At 40.8% G+C, this 16452-nt stretch overlaps 1 non-coding gene across 1 annotated transcript; it reads right to left on the bottom strand.

The window, feature by feature from the left end:
* Positions 1 to 7932: 7932 nt before the first annotated feature.
* Positions 7933 to 8035, bottom strand: LOC111558806. Its single transcript, XR_002739945.1, has one exon. It is a non-coding gene; the product is annotated as a U6 spliceosomal RNA (small nuclear RNA).
* Between the last annotated feature and the right edge of the window lie 8417 nt (positions 8036 to 16452).

Here is a 16452-nt window from a genome sequence, read left to right as displayed (position 1 = left end):
TTCTTTTAAATAATCTTTTATCAAGAAAACAATGTAAATCAAGTTATTTTTCTTTCTTTAGACAGAAACATCATCTGTGTGTGGTCTAACCATTTGAAAAACATCCCTGAGAAACACAATCAAGTGGCACAGGTAATGAGGAACAAGGGCTGGTTGAAGATGACCTGAGGCATTGCAGTCTGTAATAGTAGTGTCCCTGACATTTTAATAATAGAGTGGCTACTGGTGCTACAGGGGAGGAGGGGCTCTGTTTTGTAAGCATACCTTGTAACACAGAAAGAGAACATTGCTAAGTGTTTCATTTCCAGAAGGGTGGAGAGCAAGACAGGGAACTGAATCCATTATTGCACATGTCAGGCATCCAAGGAATTTAATAGGAAGGAGGTATTAGGAGAGAGGTACTGATGAGGGCAGTATAACAAGTGGCGAGTGTCTGAAATATTTGGAAGACTAGTGTTTTTGGCAGAATAGAACTGAGAAATATCAAGAGATATGTAGGTGATACGGCATCTACATCATAAGGTTGGCCTCTAAGACATTTTTATATCCTTTTCTTTCATGCACCTACTATTTATTGAGTGTCTCCTGTGTGTCCAGCACTGTGCTAGGTGCTGGGGATCCAATGATGACTCAAGCAGATATGGTACCTGCCCTTGTGGAACTTAAAAAAAAAAAAAAGTCAAAAGCCTTGCTCATAAGGACTGAATAGGACTCCCAGCTGACACTCTTGGTTCCCTTTTGCTTCTTACCAACGCCCACCCTCCTAATGATTCAGGTTTCTAACACTTGGGTGGTACCTTCTAATAGGACACATATTTTTTTCTAATTTATTCTAGAGGGAGAGAGCATGTGAATGGGAGAGAGGGGCAGAGGAGAGAAAGAGAGAATCTTTTTTTAAAAAAAAATTTTTAACGTTCATTCACTTTTTGAGAGACAGAGACAGAGTGTGAGCAGGGGAGGGGCAGAGAGAGAGGGAGAAACAGAATCTGAAAGCAGATTCCAGGCTCTGAGCTGTCAGCACAGAGCCTGACATGGGGCTCGAACTCAAGAACTGTTAGATCATGACCTGAGCCAAAGTCAGGCACTTAACCATCTAAGCCCCAAGAAAGAGAGAATCTTAAGCAAGCTCCACGCTCAGTGTGGAACACAACATGGGGCTGGATCCCACAACCCTGGTGTCATGAGTCAAATAAAGACCAGATGCCCATTGTAATAAAAGTAATATTGTATATATTATAGCACTAGGTTGTTCTCACTTTTTTTTATACCTTCATCTCTCTTTCTGTGTTAGTGGTAGTGACATTCCATTCCATTAAGACGATAGGATAACCCTAGTTTTGAATATTGAGTCAAAATATGGATTTTGAACCCTAGTCTTGAATATTGAGTCAAAATATGGATTTTATGGGAGTGGACAGCCAGAGCACCAAGACCTAAGAAGCAGTCTTTAAATAAAATACTATCAAAGGGCCACCTGGGTGACTCAGGTGAACATCTGACTCCTGCTTTCAGTTCCAGTCATGATTGCACAGCTTTGTGGATTCAAGCCCCACCTTTGGCTCTGCACTGGCAGCATGGAGCCTGCTTGGGATTCTCTCTCTCCCTCTCTCTCTCTCTGCCCCTCCCCTACTTGTGCTGTCTCTCTCAAAATAAACACACTTAAAATTTTTTTAAATCCTTTAAAGAAATAGAAGTACATAGTTTTCAAAGACAAATACTACTAACAGGTTAGTAAGGAAAAATGGTGCTCTTCTGCCCCACCCTTCCATGCTCTTGAATCTTGCTCCCCAGAAAGAACAGCAATTATTTTAGCTATTTCTTCTGGGGTTCGATATTTCCAAATAGTACATTATTCTCATGTATTTTGATTTATCGAAGTTACATATTATTTGTTGACTTCCAGTTATGGTGTATAAGAATTCTCTCTTATTTTGTCTTTCTTCCCAAATTACCCTTCTTCTTCTATGTTTATAGCACAATTCTTGGTTAAATAAATATTTAGTATTGACATTGTTATAGTTATGTAGATATTCACTCCTGAGCCAAGCACATGTATATGATTGTATTTTCCTTTATTGTACAAATTTTCCTTTCATTTTATATTTTGAAGAACTGAAAACATATAAAAGTAGAGAGTAGTATAATGAACACTACATATCCATTACCCAGCTTCAACAATTATCAGTATGTGTACAATCTTATTTTATCTATACTCTCACCCACCTCACCTTCCACCAACATATTTGGATTAGTGTGAGGCAAATTCCAGATATTGTATCATATAAAATGTAAATACTTAAGTGTGAGTTCTAGAAGAAAGAACTCAGGGGTGTTTGGGTGGCTCAGTTGGTTAAGCGTCCAATTTCGGCTCAGGTCATGACGACTTCAGATCTTGCGGTTCACGAGCTCAAGCCCCGCGTTGGGCTCTGTGCTGACAGCTCAGATCCTGGATTCTGCTTCAGATTCTGTGTCTCCTTCTCTCTATGCCCCTCCCCTGCTTATACTCTCTCTCTCTCAAAAATAAATATTAAAAAAAATAAAGAACTTAATTTTTTAAACATAACTTCATAACATTATTACACCTGGAAACAAATATTTAACCCATAATATAATCAAATATCCAATAAATGTTCAGATTTGACACCTATTACATAAATGGTTTGAGTTTTACATTTGGTTTGTTCAAATCAGTATTCAAACAAGGTGTACACTTTGCATTTAATTAACATGTCCCTTCCTTCTCTTTTGATTTGTAAGTACCCTTCCTTCTTAATTTTTTTGTTCTTACAATTTATTTTTTGAAGAAACTGATTGGTTTTCCTGTGGAAATTCTCGTTCTGGATTTTGTAAGTTTATTTTGAGAGAGAGATAGAGACCAAGTAGGGGAGGGGCAGAGAGAGAGAGGGAGACAGAATCCCAAGCAGGCTCCATGCTGCCAGCACAGGGTCTGATACAGGGCTCGAACCTACTAATGTCAGATCATGACCTGAGCCAAAGTCAAGAGTCAGACGCTCAACCAACTGAACTGTACAATGCTCCTCTTGTGCTGGATTTTGCTTATTGAATTCTCATGATGTCATTTAATGTTCTTCCTCTATCGCCAGTATTTCCTGTAAACTGGTAGATCTAGAATGTTGATTCGATTCAGATTTAATTTGAGGTGAGAATATTTTTAATGCATATATGTCTGATAGGCCCTCTTGGTGATGTTAAGATTGAACAGTGGATTCAGTGTCATCAGCTCAATCCACTCATTGAAAAATTTCCTGTAGGGGCCTCTGAGTGGCTCAGTCAGTTAAACGTCCAACTCTGTATTTCGGCTCAGGTCATGATCTCAGGGTCATGGGATTGAACCCTGTGTTGGGCTCCACGATGGTCGTGGAGCCTGCTTAAGATTCCCTCTCTTCCCTGCCCCCACCTCTGCCTTTCCCCCACTCATGCTCTCCCGCTCTCTCTCTCTCTCTCTCTCCCCCTCAAAAAAAATTCTGTTAGCTTTTCACGTAATGGTTTTAGCAGCCATTGGTGATCATTGCCTAGTCTATCATGTTTTCTTCATTTATTAGTTGGAATTCTTCTAAAAATCACTTTTCCTTATTCCTTATCCTTATTTGGTTACCCTGATGTACTGATACAATCAATACAGGCTAAATCCTTGGTTCTTTCATCTTCTTCAAACGATGATTAGTTACATTTGTTTGTTTCAGTATCACTGTAAACTCATGGATATTTAACATACTTGATATGTTTTAGTCTATTGCATTTACTATTATTTTTTGATACTCAAGTTCCATTTTTAACCAATCAGAACCTCTCTACATTGTCTTAGAGCCTTAGGATGGCCCTGATAGTTGTGTAAAGCTAAGATATTTCTAGCACATCTAATGTGTTTTCTGCTTGAGACTGGGAATCAGCCATTTCTTCAAGGAATCCTTGTCTCTTTTAGTGGGAAATGGTATTTGGAGGCTACAGTATGGGTGCTTAGGGGTGCTTATTTATACTGGATTGGTAATACTTCAAGGCCTTTCTACTGGACAGAGCTAGGGAATATTTTTTAAAGAGAAAATATTAGTTCATAGTGATATATTCAAATCGAATTTGGAATGACAGAACTTTTACTTAAATCCTTTGATTTTTGTCTTTTGTCTTACAATGAAAATTTTAGTCCTGACAACATTAAAATAATTACTTATTTATTGTATCTTACTACATATATGTATCTTATATGTATACACACACACACACATATATGTATCCTACTATATATATATATATATATATATAATAATTTCCAAACAAGAGTACCAATATTATTACCAACAAATGATAACTGAAAAGAGCTCAAGATGTATGTCCAGTTCTTTTTTTTTTTTTAATTATCATGCCTCTTGAAATAGTACCTCTCTATGTTCTTTGTAGTTAAGCCACTAACTTGATACTTGATATATGGGTTCTTTTTAATTTTTTTTCATTTTGCTTGCTTTCAAATTTTAGGGCTTGTAGTTTTTTCATTTTGATTAAATTTTGTTTTGTATTTGTAAAATATTTACATGGTTGCAAAGTCAAATCTGCAAAATAAATGGATATTTAGAAAGGTCTAGCTTTCATCTCTACCCAGTTCCCCACCTCCTTCTATAAGTAACAAATTTTGTTTTTGCTTATTTTTAAAAAATAAGCTTTTCTTGGCTCAAAGGTAGCTTAATATGGACTCTGTTCTGCACCTGTTTTTTTTTCACATAATACTGCACTTCATCTTTTTTATTTTTTAGCAAGAGAGAGTGAGAGCACGTGGGGGAGAGGGGCAGAGAGAGACAGAGAATCTCAAGCAGGCTCTGCACTGAGGGAGGCTGATGCGGGGCTCCATCCCACAACCCTGGGATTGTGACCTGAGCCGAAACCAAGAGTCAGACACTCAGGTGACTGAGCGACCCAGGCATCCCTCTGTTTTGTGTGTGTGTGTGTGTGTGTGTGTGTGTGTGTGTGTGTGTGTGTGTATGTGTGTATATATGTGTGTATATATAGTGTATGATGTGATGGATGTTTATAACTTTTTATTGACATGAATAATTACCTCATTTTTCCATTGGTTTAGTTTTTTATGAACCTGTTGCTAATTTTTTCCGCAAATGCTCTAAGAGCTCTGTCAAACATTCATCTATATTCTCCCTATGCTCGACAACTTGAGTTCAGTTTTTTCCCCGGAAGACATTTTTCTGAGAATCTTCCATCCTAGGCTCCTGAGACCCTCTGCTGCTTTCCTGTCCTGTCTCCCAGAGCCCCTGTCTTCCTTTTTCTGGTTTATACCCCCTTTTGGATGGAATATGACCTCCATTAGCTTCCTGAGGAAGAGTGCCTAGGAGGTAAACTTCTAGGGCTTTTGCATGTCTGTAAGTGTCTTTTCATTCCTGACACATGACTTAAACTTTCTCTAGATTTCTAGATTTGTGTTTGAATAATTGGCCTTTATAAATTTGAAGACATTTTTTGATTGTCATCTGGCTGCCAGTGTTGTATGAGTCTAAATGCTACTTTAGGTCCTATAGGTAATTTCTCTCCTCTTTTTTTTTTTCTAGAAACGTTTAGGGAATCTCTTTATCCCTGAAACTTCTTGACCATGTGGGCTTTTTTTTCCCCCATTCATTGTGGTGGGTACATTTTAGGCCTTGTCAGTCAGGAAGCTAATACTTTCAGAAATTTTCCTGTATTATTTCCTCCTTCCCCTCATTTTCTATATTTTCTTTGTATCTCCTATTGTTTGGATTTTGGACCTCGTGGATTGATTCCATAATGTGTTACTCATTCCTCTCCTATTTTCCATCGCTGCCTTTTTGTTTTCATTTATGTGAAATTTTCTTGATATAAATGACAACATCTTCATTGAAATTTTTTCTACCGTGCTACCTTTAATTTTCAAAAGGTTTTTCTTCTTCTCTGTTCCTTTAGTATAACATCTTGTTCTCTTTTTAGTAATATGATTAAGTGTGTGTGTGTGTATTTTTTCTGTTCTTTGAATTGTCTGTTTCCTTCAGGAATTTTTTTCCTGTTTTTGTCACTGTCTTTCACAATTGAGACTTCAATCAAACAGCTGGTGATACTTGGTTGACTATTCTGTTCATATTTAAGAGTGAGGCCTTGGGGCTCAGTTGGTTAAGCTTCTGTTTCTTGATTTCAACTCAGGTCATGATCTCATGGTTCAGTTCCTGAGTTCGAGCCCCACATTGGCCTCTGTGCTGACAATGTGGAGCCTGCTTGGGATTCTGTCTTCCTCTCAAAATGTTCCTCCCCTGCTTGTGCTCTCTCTCTCTCTCTGAAAATAAATAAACTTTTAAAAAAATATTTATTTATTTTTGAGACAGAGAGAGACACTGTGAGTGGTGGAGGGGCAGAGAGAAAGGGAGACCCAGAATCCTGAGCAGCTCCACGCTCCAGGCTCCAGGCTCCAGGCTCCAGGCTCCAGGCTCCTAGCTGTGAGCACAGGACCCAATGCAGGGCTTGAACTCATGAAGCTCAGATCATGACCTGAGCCGAAGTGGGATGCTTAACCAACTGAGCCACCCAGGTGCCCCAATAAATAAACTTAAAAAAAAAATAGAGTGAGGCATTAAAAACCTGATTGGCAGTTCAGCTTGAGTGGGTTTGTTGATTCTTGGCTTTACTGCTAGTGATTATGTCGGGGTGCCCCCCATATGTGTCTCAGGAGATCTTTACTTTGGGACTATTCAGTTTCTTGAGAGAATTATCTCCAAGTTTCTTGCCTGGCTGCTGGACTTTTAGAGTTGGAGCATCCCAGAGGAGTGGGATTCCCACCATGTAGAATGCAGATCTGCATGGAATGTTCCTGGTTCCACCCCTCTACCACTACAACAGTGCCTGGTATCTCCAAACTAAGAGCTTTTGTGGGTTCATTTTCTCGGGGGAAAAAGATTTCCAGTCTCTTGCTACAGAAAAATGGATGTTCTTGGTAGGATGAAGATGTTTACCAGTTTTGTGTCTAGGCTTTCAATCAGACCCTCTTTTTAGCCTTGTGCCTTACTTGTATCTTCAGGTTTGAGTCTTGCCTGGGTTGTGTGGAGCAGATCAGCCTTGTATCTTATCAGGTCCCCCTTTATAGGCAATCCAGATGTAGCTTCTTTCATCTTGCTTCAGTTGTCACTTCAGCATGTTTTCCATCTTCTTGTCTTTTCTGTTTTGGTCTTGTCTTCTCTATCATTATCCTTGTTGTTCCTTTCATTTATTAATTCATCAAATACTATTGAGTACTTTCAAGTGCCAGACACTATTCTTGGTGCTTAGGATACAATAAGGAAGAAAATCTATCCCTTCCCTGTAGAACTTACATTTTAGAGAGATAGTTTTAAAAAAGCATAATAAAGTATATTGTACGTTATGTTATAAGGTGACAAGTGTGGCTATAATCTGAATGTTTGTGTCACCCCAAATTTTATATGTTGAAATCCTAACACCCAAGGTGATAGTATTAGGAGGTGAGGTCTTCAGGAGGTGATTAGGCCCTCATGATTAGGATTAGTGCCCTTGTGAAGGAGACCCCAGAGAGCTAGCTTGTCCCTTCTGCTATGTGAGGTTACAGTGAAAAGATGGCTACCAGTGAGGAAACAGGTTCTCATAAGACACTGAATTTGCCAGCGTCTTGATCTTGGACTTCCCAACCGCCAGATCTGTGAGACATAAATTTCTCTTGTTTATAAGCCACTCAGTCTGTGGTATTTTTGTTCTAGCAGCTCAGAGTAAGATAAGTGCCACGGAAAAGTACAGCAGGATCAGGAGGATAAGAAATTCTCGGGTTGGGGGAAGCATAGGTTGTACCTTTTTTTTGTTGTTCTAGAACTTAAAAATATTAACTAAGTTTATTTAGAGGTAAGGAGTTAAATCATGTTTCTACAAGTAGCAAATTTTGTGTTTATCCTTTGAAATTATAAAAATATGGAGTGCTTCATGAATTTGTAGCATCCTTGCACAGGGGCCATGCTAAATCTCTGTATCGTTCCAATTTTGGTATATGTGCTGCTGAAGGGAGTACTGGCTGTAATTTTAAATAGGGTTAACCTAGGCTTCATGAAGAAGAAGGTATTTGAATAAAGCAGTGACTCTCAACTGTGGGTGTGGGGGTTTGCCTTGTGGAGGACATTTGGCAATGTCTAGAGACCTTTTTGGTTGTAATCACTAGGGGATGATTCAGCAGTGCTGCTGGCATCTACTGGGTGGAGGCCAGGGATGCTCTTAAGCATCCTACAATGCATGGGACAGCTCCCTACAACAAAGAATTATCTGGCCCAAAATATTAGTAGTGCTGAGGATGAGAAACCTTGCATTTAAAACTTAGAGGCAATGAGGGTGTTGGATATGCAGAGGTCTGAGGGAGGAGCATTCTAGCAAAAGAGAAAAGCCATGGCAAAGGCCCTAAGATGAGAATGTGACAGGTTTTTTAGAGAAACTGAATGTAGGCCCAGAAGCACAATAGGACATGAGGTAAGATGAAGAGGGGCAACATTATGTAGTGACTTGGGGGGTCATTGCAGGGACTTTGGCTTTTATTCTGAGCCAGTGGAGGTTTTGATGGCGAGGACATGTCATGATAGGATTTAGCTTTCACAGACTCACTCTGGCTGTTGTGTATGGATTATTGGAGGGAAAGTGAGAGATGATATAGAGCAGTGGTAGGTAGCAGTGGAGATGGATGTATGTTGAAGCTAGAACAATAGGATTTCCTGAAGGGTCGAATGAAAAAGGTAAGAGAAAGAGAGGAGTGAAAAATGGCTTCAGGTTGCTGGGGGGAGCAATTGGAATGAGGGAGTTACTGTCAACTGAGGTAGGAAAGACTGGTAGAGCAGATTGGGTGGGGAGAAGTTAGTAGTTCAGTTTTAGAATGGTGTGGTTGAAATCCGTATTAGACATCTGAGTGAATATGTTAAATGGTTGGATAGGTTAGAGGTTTAAGAGTAGGAATCCGGGTAATGTAAACGTGTAGATGTTAATTTTTTTAATGTTTGTTTGTTTGTTTGTTTGTTTATTGAGGGAGAGAGAGAGAGAGAGAGAGCAAGCCAGGAGGGACATAGAGAGAGGGAGACAGAAAATCCTAAGCAGACTCTACATGCTGAGCACAGAGCCGAACACGGGGCTCAAACTCATGAACTGTGAGATAATGCCCTGAGTCAAAACCAAGAGTCGGATGCTTAACCAACTGAGCCACCTAAGTGCCCCCAACAGCCCCAGATTTTTAACCCATTCCAGCATCAACCTTAACTCCCTAATCTTATTTGGGTACCATCTAAATCAAATGTGGATGAGAGTCAAGGTGTAATTCATCCTAAGGCAAAAATCTTATTCAGCTGTGAACCTGTGAAACCATACAAATTACCTGCTTCCAAAATACAATCTGTGGGACAGACAATAGGGTAGACATTCCCATTCCAGAAGGGAGAAATTGGAAAGAAAACAGATGTCCTAGATTCCAAGCAAGTCTGAAACCTAGCAGGGCAAATTCCATTAGATTTTAAGGCTCAAGAATTATCCTCTTTGGGTTGATGCTCTGTTCTTTGGCCCACTGGTGTGTGTGGCAGGCTCACCCTTGAGGCCCTGGACGTTGGCAGTCTGGCCCATTGAAACTGAGGATTCAGCCTTTTCCCCCTAGGGCCTCTTTCCTCTGGGCCTATAGTGGTGGCAGCAGCCCTGCTGACTCTGAATTGCCTTGAGGTAATTCTTCCCTCTTCTTGAAGGATAACACCTTTTGGCAGTCACATAGGTCTATTGTCCTGTCCTGTGGAATCCCAGAAGTGTGAAAGCCTTCCTTCATTATGTCCTCTTTCCCCTTTAGTCTAAGCTGGCAGTGTTTCTGCTGATAGAACTCCATCTCTATTCCTGGCTTCTGCTGAGTTGGCTGATTAGGATCCATGAGTCACACCTGTGACCTCTTACTCAAAAGACTATCCAGCCATAACCTTGGTGTTGCCTCCTGAGCATGCTTTCACATTTTGTTATATGGATAGGCTGAGATTTTTCCAGATCTTCAAGTTATGGTTCCTTTTTGCCTAACAATTCCTTCTTCAATGTATCTTTCTCCTCTCATATTTTACTATGAGCAGCAAGCAGAAACCAGGCCCCACCTTCAACATTGCTTAGAAATCTCCTTAGCTAAATATGCACGTTCCGCACTTACAATTTTTACCTTCCACCTGACACTAGGACACAATTCATCCAAGTTCTTTTTTACTTTATATCAGTCAAATTCTGTCCAGTTTCCAATAGCATGCTCCTCATTTCTTTCTGAGATCTCACCAGAATCATCTTTAATATCCGTATTCCTACCAAAAATCTCTGTAAGGCAATCTAGGCTTTATGTAACATGCACCTCAAAACTCTCCCAGTCTTTGCCCATTCCCAGTTTTTTCCTTAAATTTTTAATATTTATTTATTTATTTGTCTTAAAATTTTCTTTAACGTTTATTTATTTTTGAGACAGAGAGAGACAGAGCATGAATGGGGGAGGGTCAGAGAGAGAGGGAGACACAGAATCCAAAACAGGCTCCAGGCTCCAAGCTGTCAGCACAGAGCCCGACGCGGGGCTCGCACTCATGGACCGCAAGATCATGACCCAAGCCGAAGTCGGATGCTCAACCGACTGAGCCACCCAGGTGCCCCTTTAATATTTATTTTTGAGAGAGAGAGAGAGAGAGACAGAGCATGAGCAGGTGAGGGGCAGAGAGAGAGGGAGACACAGAACCTGAAGTAAGCCCCAGGCTCTGAGCTGTCAGCACAGAACCCCATACAGGACTCAAACTCACGAACCATGAGATCATGACCTGAGCCGAAGTTGGATGCTTAACCAATTGAGCCACCCAGGCACTCCTGCCCATTCCCAGTTTTAAAGCCACTTCTAGGGCCGCCTGCGTGGCTCAGTCAGTTGAGCATCTGACTCTCGTTTTCCGCTCAGTTCGTGATCCCAGGGTTGTGGGATTGAGCCCCCGAATTGGGCTCCCCTGTTTAACATTCTGTCTTTCTCTCCCTCTGCCCCTTTCTCCTGCTAGCAATCTCTCTGTATATCTCTAAAATAAACAAAAAAATAAAGCCACTTCCATATTTTTATGTATCTGTTACAGCAACATCCCACTTCTTGGTAACCAAAATCTGTATCAGTGTGCTAGGGCTGCCATAACAAAATACCACAGACTGTGTGGCTTAAACAACAGAAATATATTTTCCCACAGTTCTGAAGGCTAGACACCCAAGTTCAAGATGTTGGCAAGTTTGGTTTCTTCCAAGGCCTCTCTCCTTGGCTTGTAGGTGGCCATCTCACTGTGTCTTCACATGATCTTTCCTCTGTGCATCCCTGATGTTTCTTTGTGTGTCCCAATATTCCCTTTCTTATGAGGACACATCAGTCAGGTTGTATTAGGGCCCACCCATCTGGTGGCTTCATTTTAATTTAATCACCTCTTTAAAGACCTTATCTCCAATATGGTGGCATTCTGAGGTACTACGGGTAAGGTTTCAACATATGAATAGGGCTAGATGCAATTTAACCCATAGCAATCACTCAGCATGAATAATCAGCTGCAGAACTTGTTAGATTTGCCTGCATAATAATCCTGTTTTCTTCCTAGTACTATGAAGTATTCCTTCGACAGTCCCCAGTTGAGCCCTGCCTTCTGTTTCATGAAGGTGGGTACTGGTGTGAGTTCACAGTTCACACCAGTAGCTGAGGACACAATGGCCATCATCACTTTCCATCCTCAGGAATTAAGACAGGTGGGACTCACAGAATTAATAAGGGGCAGCTTTTGTAGCAGCCCTTATTTTCACTATCCTCCAGTTGGTTTTGGAAGTTTCAGGGCAGATAGCAGAAACTACACATCCACTGAGTATTTGTGTGGGTTGGGAGGAGGGGTTGGAGGTGAGGATGAGGAGGTGGCAAGGGTATTTTTAACCATGCTGCTTGCATAAGCAAACCACAGAGACTGAGGTGGGGTTACCAAGTTAATTATCATGTGAGGACTCCCAGGTATTTTCACAAGAACTTTGCCCATGGAAGTTGGTAGGTACTCTACTGACTCTAAAAGCCAATTCAATAGAGATGAGAATATAGTTAGAATTTCATAACTCAAATAATACTCTACACTTGTAATGCACTTAAGGCTTTCAAATGTTCCCACGTTAAAACATTCCTATACTTAACGTGATCATCTCAACCAATTCGTGAAGTAGGTAAGAGGAGAGGTATTGAAACCCTCATTTCAGATGAGCAAATGGAGGCATAGAGGTACCCAAGGTTAAAGAGCCAGTGAATAGCCAACCTAGGGCTTGAACCCATGTCATTGATTCCTGACCTTTTTGTAATTAAAAAAGTTTGACTATAGTTGTCACACAGTTCCTAGCCTTTTATTTTTATGTATGTATGTATGCATTTATTTAAATAGATACAACTTTATTAATATAAAAGTAGATTGTGAAACAGGTATTACTGGAGTTAAAAAAGAAGACTTAATAAAGGTAGGAGGTTCAATGTAAAAGGAAAATAAAACAATTTAAAATTATGTCTATATAATAATATACATATTATATATTATATTATAATTGTATTATGTTTAAAAAGCCTTTAATTCATTTATTTTAATTTTAATTCCAGTATAGTTAACATGCATTGTTAGATTAGTTTCAGGTATACAATATAGTGAGTCAACACTTCCATACATCACCCTGTGCTTATCACAAGTGCACTCCTTAATCCCCATCACCTATTTAGTCCCCCACCCCCACCTAGCCTCTGCTAATCATCAGATTGTTCTCGATAGTTAAGAGTGTTTCTTGGTTTGTCTCTCTCTCTTTTTTCCCCCTTTGCTTATTTGTTTCTTAAATGCCACATATGAGTGAAATCATTTGGTATTTGTCTTTCTCCAACTGACCTGTTTCACTTAGTGTTATACTCTCCAGCTCCATCCATGTTGTTGCAAATGGCAAGATTTTATTCCTTTTTATGGCTGAATAGTATTCCATTTTATATGTATATCATGTCTTCTTTATCCATTCAACTATCAGTGGATTCTTGGGTTGCTTACAAAATTTGGCTCTTGTAAATGATGCTGCAATAAATATCAGGATGCATGTATCCCTCTGAATTAGTGTTCTTGTAATAAAAAATGGGCAGAAGACATGAACCAGACATTTCTCCAAAGACATACAGATGGCCTTCAGACACGTGAAAAAATGCTCAACATCACTCATCATCAGGGAAATGGAAATGAAAACCACAATGAGATATCACCTCACACCTATCAGAATGGCTAAAACATAATATAAGAAACAACACATGTTGGCAAGGATGCGGAGAGAGCAGAACCCTTTTGCACTGTTGGTGGGAATGCAAACTGGTGCAGCCACCGTGGGAAACAGTATGGAAGTACCTCAAAAAGTTCTATTTTTTAGAACGACCCTGGGATCTAGTAATCACACTACTGGGTATTTACCCCCAAAATATAATTCTTGGCGTTTTAACTGTAGAGCTCCAACATAGTTTATTGTGATTTATCCTTGTGAAGGGCTAACATTTAAAAATTTTTTAATGCTTATTTATTTTTGACAGAGAGAGAGAGAGAGAGAGAGAGAGACAGAGCATGAACGGGGGAGGGTCAGAGAGAGAGAGGGAGACACAGAATCTGAAGCAGGCTCCAGGCTCTGAGCTGTCAGCACAGAGCCTGACACGGGGCTCGAAATCACAGACTGTGAGATCATGACCTGAGCCGAAGTCAGACGCTCAACTGACTGAACCACCCAGGCACCCCTGTGTCAAGCTAATGTTTAGGCTCTCTTCAGTGATGTAAGAATTTTAAAATGTTCTGAACTCAAAGGAAGAACTTAGTTACCATGATCATTCCCTTCCATGACCTCTTTCTTTTCTTTGAGGACTCACATCTTTGAGGTGGTGTTTCCGTGGGTGGTTGGGATATTTGCAGTGGAGAAGTATGAAGAGAATTGAAAAATTATTGCTTCTTCATGATGGGGCAGAGGCTTAATTTAGTTCCTTATTTACAACAAGAATAACTCTCACACTTTCTTTAGAAAACTATGAAAAAGGCTCAAACTAGAGTAAGCACTGTGTCTATTATATAGGTTTTGTCAAAACCTGATAAGTAAAGCAGTGCTTCTCCTGAGATGTGAAAATAGTGTATTTTTTGTCATATAGAACATTGCTTTATGTTAAGTGTTATTTATAATAGGATTTGAGAAATGTGCCTTCTTGTCTGACTATTGCAGGGCTGATTACTGTACGGCTTGGAGAGAAAATTTGTCAGAGAGGAGTCTTTGCTTGATTCCTGATTTTGTGGTCTGGACAGAAGGACCTTCTGTGTTCAGAAGGAGGCTGTAAAGAAGTTTTTCACCACGAGGCCAGGAGCAGTCTGTGACTTGACATCACTTTACTTCCAGGAAAGGTAAACTTGGGATAGCCAAACAGCAAGCAGGAGGCTGATGGCTTGCCATAGTCTGGGTTGTGGATTGCTGGGGCTGGGCTGCTCATTGTGGAGGAACTGAACTAAGTAATACTAGCCCTTGTACACCAGCCAGGTGTACTGGCATGAGAACGCAGGCCAGATTCAGATGAGGGAGTGTCCGCATAGACCTCCTTCCCCTGAGAGGGAACTTCTACAGACTCCTCAGGGCCATGCCATGGGGCTGAGTCACCTGAGTGAGATGCTGTCCCCTGCCAACCACCAGAGATAGAATGGTCTGCCATCCCAAAATACTTTTTTCAAAAATTCTTTTCCAGCACCATGATGTGTTTCAGCCATCAGCAGTCCCCCTACCAGCTCCTGTTTGGGGATCCCCACCTCTTTGAAGATCTCTTGGGCTTGAAGATCCACATCTCTCCAGATGCCTTTTTCCAGATTAACACTGCTGGTGCTGAGGTGCTGTATCTGATAGTGGGGGAGCTGAGTGGAGTGAACTCTAACACCATCCTCCTTGATATCTGCTGTGGAACTGGCAAGTGACAGCCCAGGGCAGAATCTACATGCTTCTTAGTTTCCAAACCCTATCTGCCTGGCACCCAGGGCCCAGGTGGGGAGGTGGTGGTAGTGGTGCAGGCATAATGCCAGTGGTTCAAAATCTTAAAATACCCTCCACTTATCCTTTTACTTCCTCAGGTGTGATTGGTCTCTCTTTGGCTCAGTATACCTCCCAGGTCCTTGGGATGGAGTTGGTGGAGCAGGCAGTAGAGCATGCCAGGTGGACTGCAGCCTTCAGTGGTACACTGCTCACAGTCTGGAGAGAAATTAAGAGCTGCAGTGTTTCTGTGCTGTGTAAAGGGTTATGTGGGAAAAGGGCATCTGCTAGATCTGTGACCTGTGCAGAGCGAAAGGAGGGTGTCCTGGAGTGGTTGGAATTGGGTCCTGATGGTTTTTCTGAAAGAGGTCCCAATAGCTAATCTCCCCCTGCCTTTTTTTTCATCAAGGTGATGAACAAGCCTCGATGATAGGAAGAGAACTTGACAAAACTTTTGATAATATAGAAGAGCTTTCTTGACATTAAACTCATGAGGCATCATAATATGTGATAGGTTTCAAATAATTTTTGGCAACAGAACCTTTTGAACAAAATTGTATGCCAAACTACAGTATAGAACACAGATCCCTTTGTTCCCTGTACCCTACCTGCAAACGACTCCTGAGGCTCTGTGAAAATCTCTAATAGAGCAGAAAGAGCACTTGAGTAGAAGTCAAGGTTTTCTTCTTGGTAGAAGTACTTATGTGCTATGTGTCACTAAGTTTTAAAATAACTCAAGATGAAAGGCCTACTGAGGAAAGGAAGGAAGGAAAAGTGCTTTGGCAAAAACAAGGCAAGTCCAAAAGCATTTCTTTCACTGTTATTCAGAGGTATACCAGATCCAAAGGGAAGATGGCAGAGCCCTGGCTCCTGTACATTTCTGTAAAGCTGAAGCCCCCCACTTCCTTTAATGCTGGGCTTGAGTTTTGAATTATGTCACGTGGGCCTCTCTTCTGCAGGCATCACCAACTGTGAATTCCACACTGGTCAAGCAGAGAATATTTTGCCACAGTTACTAAAGTCAAAGGAAGATGGGTGGTTCATTGTTGCTGTGGTGAACTCAGACCAAGTGGGACTGCGTAAGGATGGATAGCTTTCCTGTTACAGAACTAGTTGGGTATTCTCATGATGTCCACCACTTTTAGTCCCTTATTCCCATACTATGCTAAGGGTGCTCCCAGCGGGCTGGCTCTGATCCTATTTCTCTATTCCCAAGAAATCCTACGTGCTGGCCAGTTGGTAATTTCTGATAACCCAGACCATGATAGGTTAATCATATTAATACCAATGTGTTTCTTCCTTCAGATTACTACGTGGTTCAAGGCATTCAAAACTGCAGGGCTATCTGCATACTGATTTTTGTTTCCTGTAAGCCCCATGGTGAAACCACAAGGAACATCATTG

The sequence above is a fragment of the Felis catus genome, chromosome X (genome assembly GCF_018350175.1).
Source record: "Felis catus isolate Fca126 chromosome X, F.catus_Fca126_mat1.0, whole genome shotgun sequence".
NCBI classification, from domain to species: domain Eukaryota; kingdom Metazoa; phylum Chordata; class Mammalia; order Carnivora; family Felidae; genus Felis; species Felis catus.
This window is presented reverse-complemented; position numbering and strand designations above follow the sequence as displayed.